This window comes from Dendrobates tinctorius, unplaced genomic scaffold (assembly GCF_039654945.1).
Source record: "Dendrobates tinctorius isolate UK_male_01 unplaced genomic scaffold, ASM3965494v1 ptg000037l, whole genome shotgun sequence".
NCBI lineage: Eukaryota > Metazoa > Chordata > Amphibia > Anura > Dendrobatidae > Dendrobates > Dendrobates tinctorius.
The window spans coordinates 7,847,929-7,863,676 of NW_027361705.1; positions in this window are offsets into that span (position 1 = coordinate 7,847,929).

A 15,748-nucleotide genomic window follows, 5' to 3' on the forward strand; every position below is an offset into this window, starting at 1 on the left:
CCCCCTACAAGGTCATTAATAAATATGTTAAAAAGAAGCGGGCCCAAAACTGACCCCTGTGGTACCCCACTGCTAACTGTGACTCAGTCTGAGTGTGCTCCATTAATAACCAACCTTTGTTTCCTATCCCTGAGCCAGCTCTTAACCCACCTACACATATTTTCCCCTAACCCCATTGTTCTCATTTTATGTATCAACCTTTTGTGTGGCACCGTATCAAAAGCTTTTGAAAAGTCCATGTACACCACATCCACTGCATTCCCTTGGTCCAGTCCGGAACTTACCTCTTCATAAAAGCTTATCAGATTAGTCTGACAGGAACGGTCCCTTGTAAACCCATGTTGATATTAGGTCATGAGGTTATTCTTCCCCAGATACTCCAGTATAGTATCTCTTAGAAAACCCTCCAGGATTTTACCCACAGTTGAGGTTAAACTTACTGGCCTATAATTTCCAAGTTCAGTTTTTGTCCCCTTTTTGAATATTGGCACCACATTTGCTATACGCCAGTCCTGTGGTACAGACCCTGTTATTATGGAATCTTTAAAGATTAAAAATAATGGTCTATCTATGACTGTGCTTAATTCCTGCAGTACTCGGGGGTGTATCCCATCCGGGCCCGGGGATTTGTCAATTTTAGTGATTTTTAGACGCCGCCGTACTTCCTGCTGGGTTAAGCAGGTGACATTTAACAGAGAATTTTTTATCCCTGATCATGTTATCCGTCATGGGATTTTCTTGTGTAAACACTGCTGAAAAAAAGTCATTTAGCATATTGGCTTTTTCCTCATCCTCATCCACCATTTCACCCAGACTATTTTTAAGGGGGCCAACACTATAATTTTTTAGTTTCTTACTATTTATGTAGTTAAAGAATATTTTGGGATTATTTTTGCTTTCTCTGGCAATGAGTCTCTCTGTCTCAATCTTTGCTGTCTTGATTTGCTTTTTACAGAATTTATTTAATCTTCTGTATTTAGTTAATGCCTCATCACTACCTATTTGCTTTAATTCGCTAAATGCTTTATTTTTGTCCCTTATTGCGCCCCTTACAGCTCTATTTAGCCATAGTGGTTTCTTCCTATTTCTCGCATGCTTATTCCCATACGGTATATATTGTGCACAGGTCCTATTCAGGATGCTAATAAACGTCTCCCATTTTCTTTGTGTATTTTTATGTCTCAGGATATCGTCCCAGTTAATTGCACCAAGATCATCTCTCATCCGTTGGAAATTTGCTTTCCTGAAGTTTAGTGTCCTTGTAACCCCTCTACTACACATCTTATTAAAGGATACATGAAAACTTATTAATTTGTGATCACTGTTACCCAAGTGACCCGCAAACCTTACATTTGATATGCGGTCTGGCCTGTTGGTTAATATTAGGTCTAGCAGTGCCCCCCCCTCTTGTTGGGTCCTGAACCAGTTGTGAAAGGTAATGGTCTCTCATAGTAGTCAAAAACCTTTTACCTTTGCTGGAACTGCAGGTTTCTGTTCCCCAATGTATTTCAGGGTAGTTGAAGTCCCCCATAATAATGACTTCTCCTTGAGTCGCAGCTTCATCTATTTGCTTTATGAGGATATTCTCTGTTGCTTCCATTATTTTTGGAGACTTATAACAAACCCCTATCAGTAATTTATTATTTTTCCCCCCTCCCCTTATCTCTACCCACAGGGACTCTACATTTTCATTAGATTCATACAGTGGGGAAAAAAAGTATTTAGTCAGTCAGCAATAGTGCAAGTTCCACCACTTAAAAAGATGAGAGGCGTCTGTAATTTACATCATAGGTAGACCTCAACTATGGGAGACAAACTGAGAAAAAAAAATCCAGAAAATCACATTGTCTGTTTTTTTTTCATTTTATTTGCATATTATGGTGGAAAATAAGTATTTGGTCAGAAACAAGCAATCAAGATTTCTGGCTCTCACAGACCTGTAACTTCTTCTTTAAGAGTCTCCTCTTTCCTCCACTCATTACCTGTAGTAATGGCACCTGTTTAAACTTGTTATCAGTATAAAAAGACACCTGTGCACACCCTCAAACAGTCTGACTCCAAACTCCACTATGGTGAAGACCAAAGAGCTGTCAAAGGACACCAGAAACAAAATTGTAGCCCTGCACCAGGCTGGGAAGACTGAATCTGCAATAGCCAACCAGCTTGGAGTGAAGAAATCAACTGTGGGAGCAATAATTAGAAAATGGAAGACATACAAGACCACTGATAATCTCCCTCGATCTGGTGCTCCACGCAAAATCCCACCCCGTGGGGTCAGAATGATCACAAGAACGGTGAGCAAAAATCCCAGAACCACGCGGGGGGACCTAGTGAATGAACTGCAGAGAGCTGGGACCAATGTAACAAGGCCTACCATAAGTAACACACTACGCCACCATGGACTCAGATCCTGCAGTGCCAGACGTGTCCCACTGCTTAAGCCTGTACATGTCCGGGCCCGTCTGAAGTTTGCTAGAGAGCATTTGGATGATTCAGAGGAGTTTTGGGAGAATGTCCTATGGTCTGATGAAACCAAACTGGAACTGTTTGGTGGAAACACAACTTGTCGTATTTGGAGGAAAAAGAATACTGAGTTGCATCCATCAAACACCATACCTACTGTAAAGCATGGTGGTGGAAACATCATGCTTTGGGGCTGTTTCTCTGCAAATTGGCCAGGACGACTGATCCGGGTACATGAAAGAATGAATGGGGCCATGTATCGTGAGATTTTGAGTGCAAACCTCCTTCCATCAGCAAGGGCATTGAAGATGAAACATGGCTGGGTCTTTCAACATGACAATGATCCAAAGCACACCGCCAGGGCAACGAAGGAGTGGCTTCGTAAGAAGCATTTCAAGGTCCTGGAGTGGCCTAGCCAGTCTCCAGATCTCAACCCTATAGAAAACCTTTGGAGGGAGTTGAAAGTCCGTGTTGCCAAGCGAAAAGCCAAAAACATCACTGCTCTAGAGGAGATCTGCATGGAGGAATGGGCCAACATACCAACAACAGTGTGTGGCAACCTTGTGAAGACTTACAGAAAACGTTTGACCTCTGTCATTGCCAACAAAGGATATATCACAAAGTATTGAGATGAAATGTTGTTTCTGACCAAATACTTATTTTCCACCATAATATGCAAATAAAATGAAAAAAAAACAGACAATGTGATTTTCTGGATTTTTTTTTCTCAGTTTGTCTCCCATAGTTGAGGTCTACCTATGATGTAAATTACAGACGCCTCTCATCTTTTTAAGTGGTGGAACTTGCACTATTGCTGACTGACTAAATACTTTTTTTCCCGACTGTATATATTATCACGAAGGATGGGTTTTAAGGATGATTTTACATATAAACACACGCCTCCCCCTCGCTTATTTGTTCGGTCATTTCTGAACAGACTATAGCCCTGTAAATTAACCGCCCAGTCGTGGCTCTCGTCCAGCCATGTCTCAGATATCTCCACCATGTCATAATTATGTTCCAACAACATTAACTCCAATTCCTCCATTTTGTTGGCGAGGCTTCTGGCATTAGAAAGATAGTGAGGAAACACTTAGCTAACCTAAATGAATTCAAGTCTCCAGGTCCAGATGAATTACACCCCAGAGTACTGAAGGAGATAGCAGAAGAAATTTCTGAACCACTCTCCATAATCTTTGAAAATTCTTGGAGAACAGGAGAAGTGCCAGAAGACTGGAGAAGAGCAAATGTTGTTCCTATCTTCAAAAAGGGTAAGAAGGTGGACCCAGGCAACTATAGGCCGGTGAGTCTGACTTCTATACCAGGAAAGATCTTTGAACAAATTATTAAACAACATGTAAGTCAATACCTGGATAAGAATGAAGTGATCAAACAGAGTCAGCATGGGTTTGTAACTAATAAGTCATGTCAGACTAACTTAATTTCCTTCTATGACGGTATCACTGATTGGGTGGATCAAGGAAATGCTGTAGATATAGTATATCTTGACTTCAGCAAAGCATTTGACAAAGTCTCTCATACAATCCTTATTGAAAAAATGACTAAGTATGGAATGGACAAGGCAACTGTTAGGTGGATTCATAGCTGGCTTAGTGATCGGACCCAAAGAGTGGTCGTAAATGGCTGCACATCCAGTTGGAAGAATGTCTCAAGTGGGGTACCACAGGGCTCTGTCCTGGGCCCTGTATTGTTCAACATCGTTATCAACGATTTAGATGAAGGAATTGAGGGTAAACTGATTAAATTTGCTGATGACACAAAGCTAGGAGGGATAGCTAATACTAGAGAAGAGAGAGAGAGGATTCAAAAAGATTTAAATAAACTGGAGAAGTGGGCAGTAACTAACAGAATGGTTTTTAACATGGAGAAATGCAAAGTACTACATCTGGGCAATAAAAATGAAAAAAGCATATATAGAATGGGAGGAATAGGGCTAAGTGACAGCACATGTGAAAAAGACTTGGGTATACTAATAGATCACAGACTGAATATGAGTCAACAGTGTGATGCAGCAGCAAAAAAGGCAAATGCAGTTCTAGGATGTATTAACAGAAGCATACAGTCTAGATCACGTGAAGTCATTATTTCCCTCTACTCCTCTTTGGTCAGACCTCATCTGGAATATTGTGTCCAGTTTTGGGCACCACATTTTAAAAAAGACATCAACAAACTGGAGCAAGTTCAGAAAAGAGCGACCAGAATGGTGACCGGTCTGCAAACCCTGTCTTATGAAGAAAGGTTGCAGGATTTGGGAATGTTTAGTTTGCAAAAGAGAAGACTGAGAGGAGACTTAATTGCTGTCTACAAATATCTAAAGGGCTGTCACATTGTAGAAGGATCAACTTTATTCTCATTTGCACAAGGAAAGACTAGAAGCAATGGGATGAAACTGAATGGGAGGAGACACAGATTAGATATTAGAAAAAACTTTTTGACAGTTAGAGTGATCAATGAGTGGAACAATACAAAAATGGTGGGGGGAACAAGAGGCGCAATAGTGCCCTATCACTAGTGACACTAGAAGTATGAGCGGTATAATACAGTTCCACTCACCTATTCCAGTTGTGTAACCCACAACTGGCTTGAGAGCATATCACAGAATCAGCTGCTGCAGGACCTCCACCAACCACTCGCACGTGGAAAAACCTTCAGAAAGTTGTGGGAAGCAGGGTGTGTTGCAGTCCGCGCTGCCGAGATTCACAAATCACCTGGGATGCAAGATGTTGTAGCAGTGTACTCCTTTATTTCCTCCTACGCGTTTCGGCGCCCTTCCTGGCACCTTCCTCAGGGATATTACATCAGCCATAGGAGCAGGGAATTTATAGCCCCTTACATTAGCAATTATGGGTGTGTTCTGTTTACATGTGATGTCATAATGGTCATCACTGGGGGAGGGGCCAACATTTTTGGCGGAATTTCACATAAACAGCATGATAAAACAAGAAAATGGTCCAAAACACTTGCTAAAATGTACATAAAAATCTTACAAACAGAATGATGTAAAAATTTCCATGAAAAATGCAGCAGAAACATTGCTAAAATATCCAGACTATCACTGCAGAAAAAATGCTTTATAAACCCATTGTCACCCGACTTTCAGGGTAGTAGACCCCATGTATTTGCTGGTTTCAGTGTTTTCTCTTGTGACTAATGTTGAGCGCCACCGTCTCACTGGTATCAGTGCCTGTGGATCGAAGGTTCTATAAACTGCTTTTTCATGACACTATCCTGTTAAATATATGGTCCTATGGTTGTTATAAAAGAATTGTTATGAAAAATTATCAAAGAAATATGTCAAAAATATTATTATTATGGTAACAAACAATCTTCTTTATTTTTGTTTTAGGAGGGGAGCAAAGAGTGGTACTGCTTTTAAAATAAACTTCATAAAATATAAACCAGATTATTCCTAAGATCAACTGCTTCTTAAAAGTTTTTATTTTTATTTTATTTTAATTATTTATTGTCAATAAAAAATTGTCTAAAAAATTGTATTAAAAATGTTAAAAATGGCTTAAAAACTGTGTTTCTCATCTTCCGTGTGTTTATGGTCACTATTTTATATATTGGCTGTGGTGGTATCACCCATAGATCGTGTGTCTGTAGGTACAGCAAACCTAGGTTCTAATACCCAGGAAGATCACAGGTCTCCATACAGGCGCAAACAATATAGCACAAGCAATATAGCATAAAGGACAATGAGGAGAAAATACACGCCATCAGAAAAACCAAAAAGTTCACATAGCTATTCATTAGATCTTGTGTTGGTATTCATATACTATCTTCAATAACCAGAAAAAAACAAGACAAATTCATATAGCTGTTCATTAGATCTTGTGTTAGTATTCTAAAGCACCAGTAGATGGCACTACATACATTCATACCAAGCAGTGTGGATGCTGTTACTATGTAGAAATAGATATATTAAACCATCAGTTTATTGTTGTGAATTCGTGTATCTTGTGTTCGAGTGAACATTATTCTAACAAATACTAGTGAATTGTGATTTCTATATACCAGTGGGGGAAAAAAATAAATAAATAAAAGTAAATACAAAACTGTGGGTGAAACAGATTTGAAAATAACAGATTTTAGAAAGGGATTGGGAGTGATCTCAGTGTGTATGTGTTTATACTGATAGCATCTATTACCTGTGATTGTGTCACCCACTTAGATAAATGTCAGGAAGTGAGCGTGGTGTGGGAATTCATATCAATTCAGAAATTATATTCAAGCCTTTTGGTTTTAATGTGTCCAGCTTAAACATCCAGTATTTCTCACGTTTTTTTAGGTGTTCGAACCTATTTGGTACATTGTCTGCTATGTGATCAATTGGGGTTAGTTTGATTGCTCTTATATCTCTGTTGTGGTGGATGTCATAATGAAGTGACACACCATGGGCTCTATAACCATTCTTTATGTTTGAACGGTGTTTGTTTAGCCTTTCGTGAAGCGGTCTGATGGTCCTCCCTATATATTGCAATCCGCACGGGCATTCAAGCAAATAGATAATGAATTCTGTTGAACAATTCATACCATGTTTGATGGAAAAGGATTCTTTTGTCAAGGTAGATTGGAAGGTGGTTGTCTGTTGTATACTTTGACAACAGAGGCATCTATTTCTTCTGCACTTTAAGACCTTTTTCAGTGGTTCTTTACTGGGTTTCGTGGTCATTTTTTGTTTAAGCCGACTTGGAGCTATTATTCCTTTTATGTTTGGGGCTCTACGGAATGTTATCCCTGGTTTCCCAGGTATGATTGATTTTAAGATGGGGTCACTCTGAAGTAGATGCCAATGAGTGTTCAAACATTTCCTGATGGTTTTGTGGCAATTATTGTATGTTGTTATAAAATTCAGTGCTTTCGCTTCCTCTGTCTTTTTCTTATTCTTCTGTGTTAGGAGAATTGCTTGAGGGATTTCTCCACTGTGTCTCTGAGTACTGGATATTAATTCCTTCGGGTAACCTCTCTCTAAGAATCTATCTTTGAGGATTTGGGATTGTGATGTATAATCTTCTTCTGAAGTGCAATTTTTCTTTATTCTTCTGAATTGGTTCGCCGGGATATTACGCAACCATTTTGTGTAGTGTCCACTCTTGTAGTTGATGTAGGAATTCTTGTCTGTCGGTTTAAAATATGTTTTTGTGTAGATCTGTGTATCAACAGAAAAGAATGTAAGGTCAAGGAAATTGATGTTGTTTTCATGTGTTGTTGGCACGAACTTGATGCCCCAGTTGTTGTTGTTTATATTATCAAAGAAGTTGTCGAAATTGCCAAGCTCAGTGTCCCAGATGAGGAACAGGTCATCAATGTACCTTTTGTATAGGACCAGGCCTTTCTTATGTTCGTTGTCATATATATGTATTCCTTCAAAAAGACCCATAAATAGGTTTGCATAAGAGCAAGCTGTTTTTGAGCCCATTGCTGTGCCATGTTTCTGGTGATACATTGCACCATCAAATGTGAAATAGTTGTTGTTAAGTATAAAGTTCAGCCCATCGAGGATGAAATTGATGGTTCCTTTATCCAATTGTGTATCCTTTTTCAGGTAGTATTCTGTGCACAAAAGTCCTATGTCATGTCCTATGTTTGTATACAATGAAGTAACATCCATAGTGACAAATCTGTAAGATTTCTTCCATGTCATTCCTTTTAGGATCCTGATCATGTCTGTCGAATCTTTGATGTAGCTGTCTAATGTCACCACATATTTCTGTAGATTTTGGTCAATGTAGGTTGCGAGATTATTTGTGAGAGAGTCAATACCTGAGATTATTGGTCGTCCAGGGGGATTGACCAAATTTTTGTGAATTTTAGGTAGATGGTATAGAAACGGGGTGGGGGGTTGCCTTTTTATCAGAAATTTCTTTAAATTTGCAGTGATTATTTCTTGTTGAAATGCCGTATTTATTTTTTGGTTGTAAAGTTTTATCAGAGAGGGATATGGGTTGTCTTTGATTTTTTCATAATATTTCGTATCTGATAATAATCTTGATGCTTCTTTTTTGTAGTCATCAATATTTTGTATGACGATGCCCCCACCTTTGTCGGCTGCCCGAATCACTATTTCTCTGTTCTTGCTCAGATTCTGAAGTGCTTCTCTTTCTTTTTTCGTCAGGTTATTTTTGTCCTTCATCCTGCCTGTGTAGGTGTTATTATTCTTTATAAGAATATCTTTCTTGAGGTCTTTCAATAGTAAATCTTGAAATGTCTCAAGTATGTGGCCCCTGCTCTCCAGGGGATAAAAACTGGACTTTGCTTTTAAATTGGGATTGGATTGTATTATGTCTCTATTATCACTATTGTTGTCAGGTTTAAGTAAAAAGTGTCTTTTGAGGGTCAACCTCCTAATGAATTGATGCACATCTATGAAAAGTTTAAAATCATCTGGCTGGTTGGTGGGGCAAAATAGTAAGCCTTTATTGAGAACCCTTGTCTCCTCTTCTGTTAGTGTATGGTCTGACAAATTGATGATGTTCTCATTATTATTGGTAATTTTTTGTTTCAATCCCGAAAGCTTATTCTTACTTTTTTCCTTGCTTCCTTTTCCTCTTTTCCCCCTTTCTTTCTTTTTCCTGTGGTAGGGCTGAAAAACTTCGTTATATTTTGGTTTGATCCTTTTACTGCGGCTAAAAAAGGAACTATGCCATTGTTGTCATTTTTCGAGTTGTCCAGTATGACTCTTTGTGTGGGCGTGTCACTGTTCAGTTCTATTGCTGTTGGTGTTATGTTGATTAGATCTTCCTGGATTTGATTGGTGCCTGATATGACCATCAAATCTGGTTCTGGACTTTTGTTATTGTTTGTTGTCTTGCCATTACTGTGCAATATGATTGGATCTAGGGGCTTCTCCCTATTGATTTTATTAATGAGTTCTTTGATCTTCTTTAGGTGTTCTTCATCACTTGTTGTTGCTTTTTTAATGGGTGTGTTGTCCTTAGGGCTATTGTGAACTTGTGCCACAGTGGTTATTTGGTTGTTACTAGCTACTTTATTTGTAGGTGTTGCACTATTTTCACTGTAAATCCTGCTGTCTGATCCCATCAAATTGCCGGGTAGTTTTGCCACATCAATGAACCCGTCCTCATCAAATATTTCATCTGGGAATAAACTGGATTCCTCCTCACTATTGATTTCCTCTTCATCCATTATTTCAATCTCATCTATTGTTTCGGAGCCCGTGTTTCTATCCACTGCCTGTGTCTGATTTGGTGTCTGTGGGTTGGATTTGTTGGGGACGTTGTTGGACACTGTTTTAATCACTGACTGTATTTCTTTACTATTAGGTGGCATGACAGTGCTGTCCTTGATGTTGTTCTTTTTATTGTATATGGTTTTTTTGTCCTGATTATTATTATTAATATTCTTGTTACTACCCCTATCTCTCTCTTCATGGTTCCTGTTTCTCCTATAGCTATTGGAAAAACTCCTCTCTCTTTGTTCTCTAGAATGTGTGCGAGTTCTGTTCCTTCTGTATGTATTGTTTTCCATGTCTGGTTTGCCTTGAGCATACATCAAAGATTCGACAGACATGATCAGGATCCTAAAAGGAATGACATGGAAGAAATCTTACAGATTTGTCACTATGGATGTTACTTCATTGTATACAAACATAGGACATGACATAGGACTTTTGTGCACAGAATACTACCTGAAAAAGGATACACAATTGGATAAAGGAACCATCAATTTCATCCTCGATGGGCTGAACTTTATACTTAACAACAACTATTTCACATTTGATGGTGCAATGTATCACCAGAAACATGGCACAGCAATGGGCTCAAAAACAGCTTGCTCTTATGCAAACCTATTTATGGGTCTTTTTGAAGGAATACATATATATGACAACGAACATAAGAAAGGCCTGGTCCTATACAAAAGGTACATTGATGACCTGTTCCTCATCTGGGACACTGAGCTTGGCAATTTCGACAACTTCTTTGATAATATAAACAACAACAACTGGGGCATCAAGTTCGTGCCAACAACACATGAAAACAACATCAATTTCCTTGACCTTACAATCTTTTCTGTTGATACACAGATCTACACAAAAACATATTTTAAACCGACAGACAAGAATTCCTACATCAACTACAAGAGTGGACACTACACAAAATGGTTGCGTAATATCCCGGCGAACCAATTCAGAAGAATAAAGAAAAATTGCACTTCAGAAGAAGATTATACATCACAATCCCAAATCCTCAAAGATAGATTCTTAGAGAGAGGTTACCCGAAGGAATTAATATCCAGTACTCAGAGACACAGTGGAGAAATCCCTCAAGCAATTCTCCTAACACAGAAGAATAAGAAAAAGACCGAGGAAGCGAAAGCACTGAATTTTATAACAACATACAATAATTGCCACAAAACCATCAGGAAATGTTTGAACACTCATTGGCATCTACTTCAGAGTGACCCCATCTTAAAATCAATCATACCTGGGAAACCAGGGATAACATTCCGTAGAGCCCCAAACATAAAAGGAATAATAGCTCCAAGTCGGCTTAAACAAAAAATGACCACGAAACCCAGTAAAGAACCACTGAAAAAGGTCTTAAAGTGCAGAAGAAATAGATGCCTCTGTTGTCAAAGTATACAACAGACAACCACCTTCCAATCTACCTCGACAAAAGAATCCTTTTCCATCAAACATGGTATGAATTGTTCAACAGAATTCGTTATCTATTTGCTTGAATGCCCGTGCGGATTGCAATATATAGGGAGGACCATCAGACCGCTTCACGAAAGGCTAAACAAACACCGTTCAAACATAAAGAATGGTTATAGAGCCCATGGTGTGTCACTTCATTATGACACCCACCACAACAGAGATATAAGAGCAATCAAACTAACCCCAATTGATCACATAGCAGACAATGTACCAAATAGGTTCGAACACCTAAAAAAACGTGAGAAATACTGGATGTTTAAGCTGGACACATTAAAACCAAAAGGCTTGAATATAATTTCTGAATTGATATGAATTCCCACACCACGCTCACTTCCTGACATTTATCTAAGTGGGTGACACAATCACAGGTAATAGATGCTATCAGTATAAACACATACACACTGAGATCACTCCCAATCCCTTTCTAAAATCTGTTATTTTCAAATCTGTTTCACCCACAGTTTTGTATTTACTTTTATTTATTTATTTTTTTCCCCCACTGGTATATAGAAATCACAATTCACTAGTATTTGTTAGAATAATGTTCACTCGATCACAAGATACACGAATTCACAACAATAAACTGATGGTTTAATATATCTATTTCTAAATAGTAACAGCATCCACACTGCTTGGTATGAATGTATGTAGTGCCATCTACTGGTGCTTTAGAATACTAACACAAGATCTAATGAACAGCTATATGAATTTGTCTTGTTTTTTTCTGGTTATTGAAGATAGTACATGAATACCAACACAAGATCTAATGAATAGCTATGTGAACTTTTTGGTTTTTCTGATGGCGTGTATTTTCTCCTCATTGTCCTTTATGCTATATTGCTTGTGCTATATTGTTTGCGCCTGTATGGAGACCTGTGATCTTCCTGGGTATTAGAACCTAGGTTTGCTGTACCTACAGACACACGATCTATGGGTGATACCACCACAGCCAATATATAAAATAGTGACCATAAACACACGGAAGATGAGAAACACAGTTTTTAAGCCATTTTTAACATTTTTAATACAATTTTTTAGACAATTTTTTATTGACAATAAATAATTAAAATAAAATAAAAATAAAAACTTTTAAGAAGCAGTTGATCTTAGGAATAATCTGGTTTATGTTTTATGAAGTTTATTTTAAAAGCAGTACCACTCTTTGCTCCCCTCCTAAAACAAAAATAAAGAAGATTGTTTGTTACCATAATAATAATATTTTTGACATATTTCTTTGATAATTTTTCATAACAATTCTTTTATAACAACCATAGGACCATATATTTAACAGGATAGTGTCATGAAAAAGCAGTTTATAGAACCTTCGATCCACAGGCACTGATACCAGTGAGACGGTGGCGCTCAACATTAGTCACAAGAGAAAACACTGAAACCAGCAAATACATGGGTTCTACTACCCTGAAAGTCGGGTGACAATGGGTTTATAAAGCATTTTTTCTGCAGTGATAGTCTGGATATTTTAGCAATGTTTCTGCTGCATTTTTCATGGAAATTTTTACATCATTCTGTTTGTAAGATTTTTATGTACATTTTAGCAAGTGTTTTGGACCATTTTCTTGTTTTATCATGCTGTTTATGTGAAATTCCGCCAAAAATGTTGGCCCCTCCCCCAGTGATGACCATTATGACATCACATGTAAACAGAACACACCCATAATTGCTAATGTAAGGGGCTATAAATTCCCTGCTCCTATGGCTGATGTAATATCCCTGAGGAAGGTGCCAGGAAGGGCGCCGAAACGCGTAGGAGGAAATAAAGGAGTACACTGCTACAACATCTTGCATCCCAGGTGATTTGTGAATCTCGGCAGCGCGGACTGCAACACACCCTGCTTCCCACAACTTTCTCAATGAGTGGAACAGGCTGCCACGAGAAGTGGTGAGTTCTCCTTCAATGGAAGTCTTCAAACAGAGGCTGGACAGACATCTGACTGGGATGATTTAGCGAATCCTGCTTTGAGCAGGGGGTTGGACCAGATGGCCCAGGAGGTCCCTTCCAACTCTACGATTCTATGATTCTATGATTCTATGATTAGTATACATGCACTTTATGTATCTCTCTGTACCTCTATTCTTTCTGAAATTATTAACTGTTCTAACCCCACCCCCCATGTCACCCCCACCCCCAATGTCATTATTTGTGCCCAGGTCTCTAGCTGCACTGTCTTCCCCTCCTATAAAAGGAATACCCTCCCCCCCGTCCCTAGTTTAAACACTCCTCCAACCTTCTAGCCATTTTCTCCCCCAGCACAGCTGCACCCTCCCCATTGAGGTGCAGCCCGTCCCTAGCGTAGAACCTGTAGCCAACTGAGAAGTCGGCCCAGATCTGCAGGAACCCAAACCCCTCCTTCCTACACCAATTCCTGAGCCACTTATTAACCTCCCTAATCTCCCGTTGCCTCTCTGGCGTGGCACGTGGTACAGGAAGTATTTCCGAAAATACCACCTTGGAGGTCCTTGCTTTAAGCTTACAGCCTAATTCCCTGAAATCATCTTTAAGGACCTTCCACCTACCTCTAACTTTGTCATTTGTGCCAATGTGCACCATGACTGCTGGATCCTCACCAGCCCCTCCCAGTAATCTGTCAACCTGATCAGCGATGTGTCGGACTCGAGCGCCAGGTAGGCAGCACACCGTTCGACGATCCCTGTCTTTGTGACAGATTGCTCTATCTGTTCCCCTAATAATTGAGTCTTCCACTACCAGAACCTGTCTGGCCTGCCCTGCTCTCCTATTTCCCCCCTTACTGGAGCAGACACTCCTCCGGCTTTCAGAGGACATGCCTTGCTGCAGCAGTGCTACTCCTGCACTAACACTCCCCTCATCTGCCAACTTAACAAACTTATTGGGGTGTGCTAGATCAGGACTAGCCTCCCTGGTGCTCTTCCCTCTACCCCACCTTCTAACTGTCACCCAGCTAGCTGCTTCATTGTCCTGCAGCTCCAACCTAGCATCCCCCCCCTTATCCCATTGAGCATCTGCTCAGTGAGCAGAAGACTCCTTTCCATATTGTCTATGGATCTCAGTGTTGCCAGCTGCACATTTAGATCCAGTATCTGGGCTTCCAAATGCACAATGTGCTCACATCTTGCACAGCAGTATGCACCCTCGACCGGCTGTTCAAGGATTTCATACATGCGGCAAGACGTGCACTGGATGGCATTGGCAATAGTGGAGCACATCCTAATAGGGATTGCACCAGACAATAACATAAGCAAAAATAAATAAAAAAAAAAAAAAAAAGTATTAATATAATATAACAGCAATTCAGTAAGACCTCCCTTGGAAACTCCCTGAATCCAAAGTCACAGAATCTCGAGTCACACACTTACCACAGTTGGCACTTACGCTCAGGTCACACTCAGCTCGTTCACACTCGCTCAGGTAGAAGATTTAAAAGAGTTTTTTTTTTGTTTTTTTTTCCCCTTTCACCAGCACACCACCTTGCTGCTCAATGCACTTCCAAAAGAAGGCACAGGGATTCATTTTAGAAGTCACCAGATCTTTTTGGGACAAAACAGCTCCTGCACCAATCTCCGAAGCATCTCCCTCCACCTGAAATGGGAGTGAGACATCAGGTTGCAATAGAACTGGAGCAGAAGTGAATCTCCGCTTAAGCTCCTGAAATGCCGAGACTGACTCTGGAGACCAATTCACCACAGACACAGATTTCCAATCCAAAACAGGATTATGAGTTTGCAACCAGGGAAAATTCAGAACAATAGTATCATGCAAATTGTGCAACACCAAAAATTTACAATTTCCTTGGTTGTCCAGGGCGACCCGCATTTTCATTGGGTCCAAAACTGTGGTTTATTCTCCGCCAAAGAAGTAGCATCAATACCCCTCAAAGGGATAGGAGTCCGCAGGGGTATCATGAGAAAACCACAACGTTTAGCAAAGTCTAAATCCATCAGATTCAAAGCTGCTCCTGAATCTAGAAAAGCCTTAGCGGAAAATGTAGACAAGGAGCAGATCAGAGTAATTGCCAATAGGAACTTAGGCTGTACACTGCCCACAGCAAATGTGTGCTTAAAACTTTTTTCTCGTTTAGGGCAGACAGAAATATTATGAGAGGTGTCTCCACAGAAAAAACACAGCTTATTACGCCTTATAAACTCCTGACGTTGCGTCCTAGGCAAAACCCTATCACATTGCATGGGTTCAGACGTTCGTTCAAAAGGCGGCAATGCCTCTCGTGTAGTTTTACGTTCACGTAAACGTTGATCAACTTGAATGGCTAATGACATAGAATCATCAAGACCAGAGGGAACAGGAAATCCCACCATAACATCTTTTACGGTTTCTGCCAAACCCTTCCGAAAGAGCGCTGCTAAGGCACCGTCATTCCATGTAGTAAGGACGGCCCAATTTTGAAATTTTTGACAGTATAACTCTGCAGAATCTTGACCCTGGCTCAATGCCAATAGGGTTTTCTCAGCTTGATCAATAGCATTAGGTTCATCATACAACCACCCCAAGGCTTGAAAAAATGTGTCCACATTAGTCAGAATAGGATCTCCAGGTGTCAGAGAAAAAGCCCAATCCTGGGGATCGCCGTG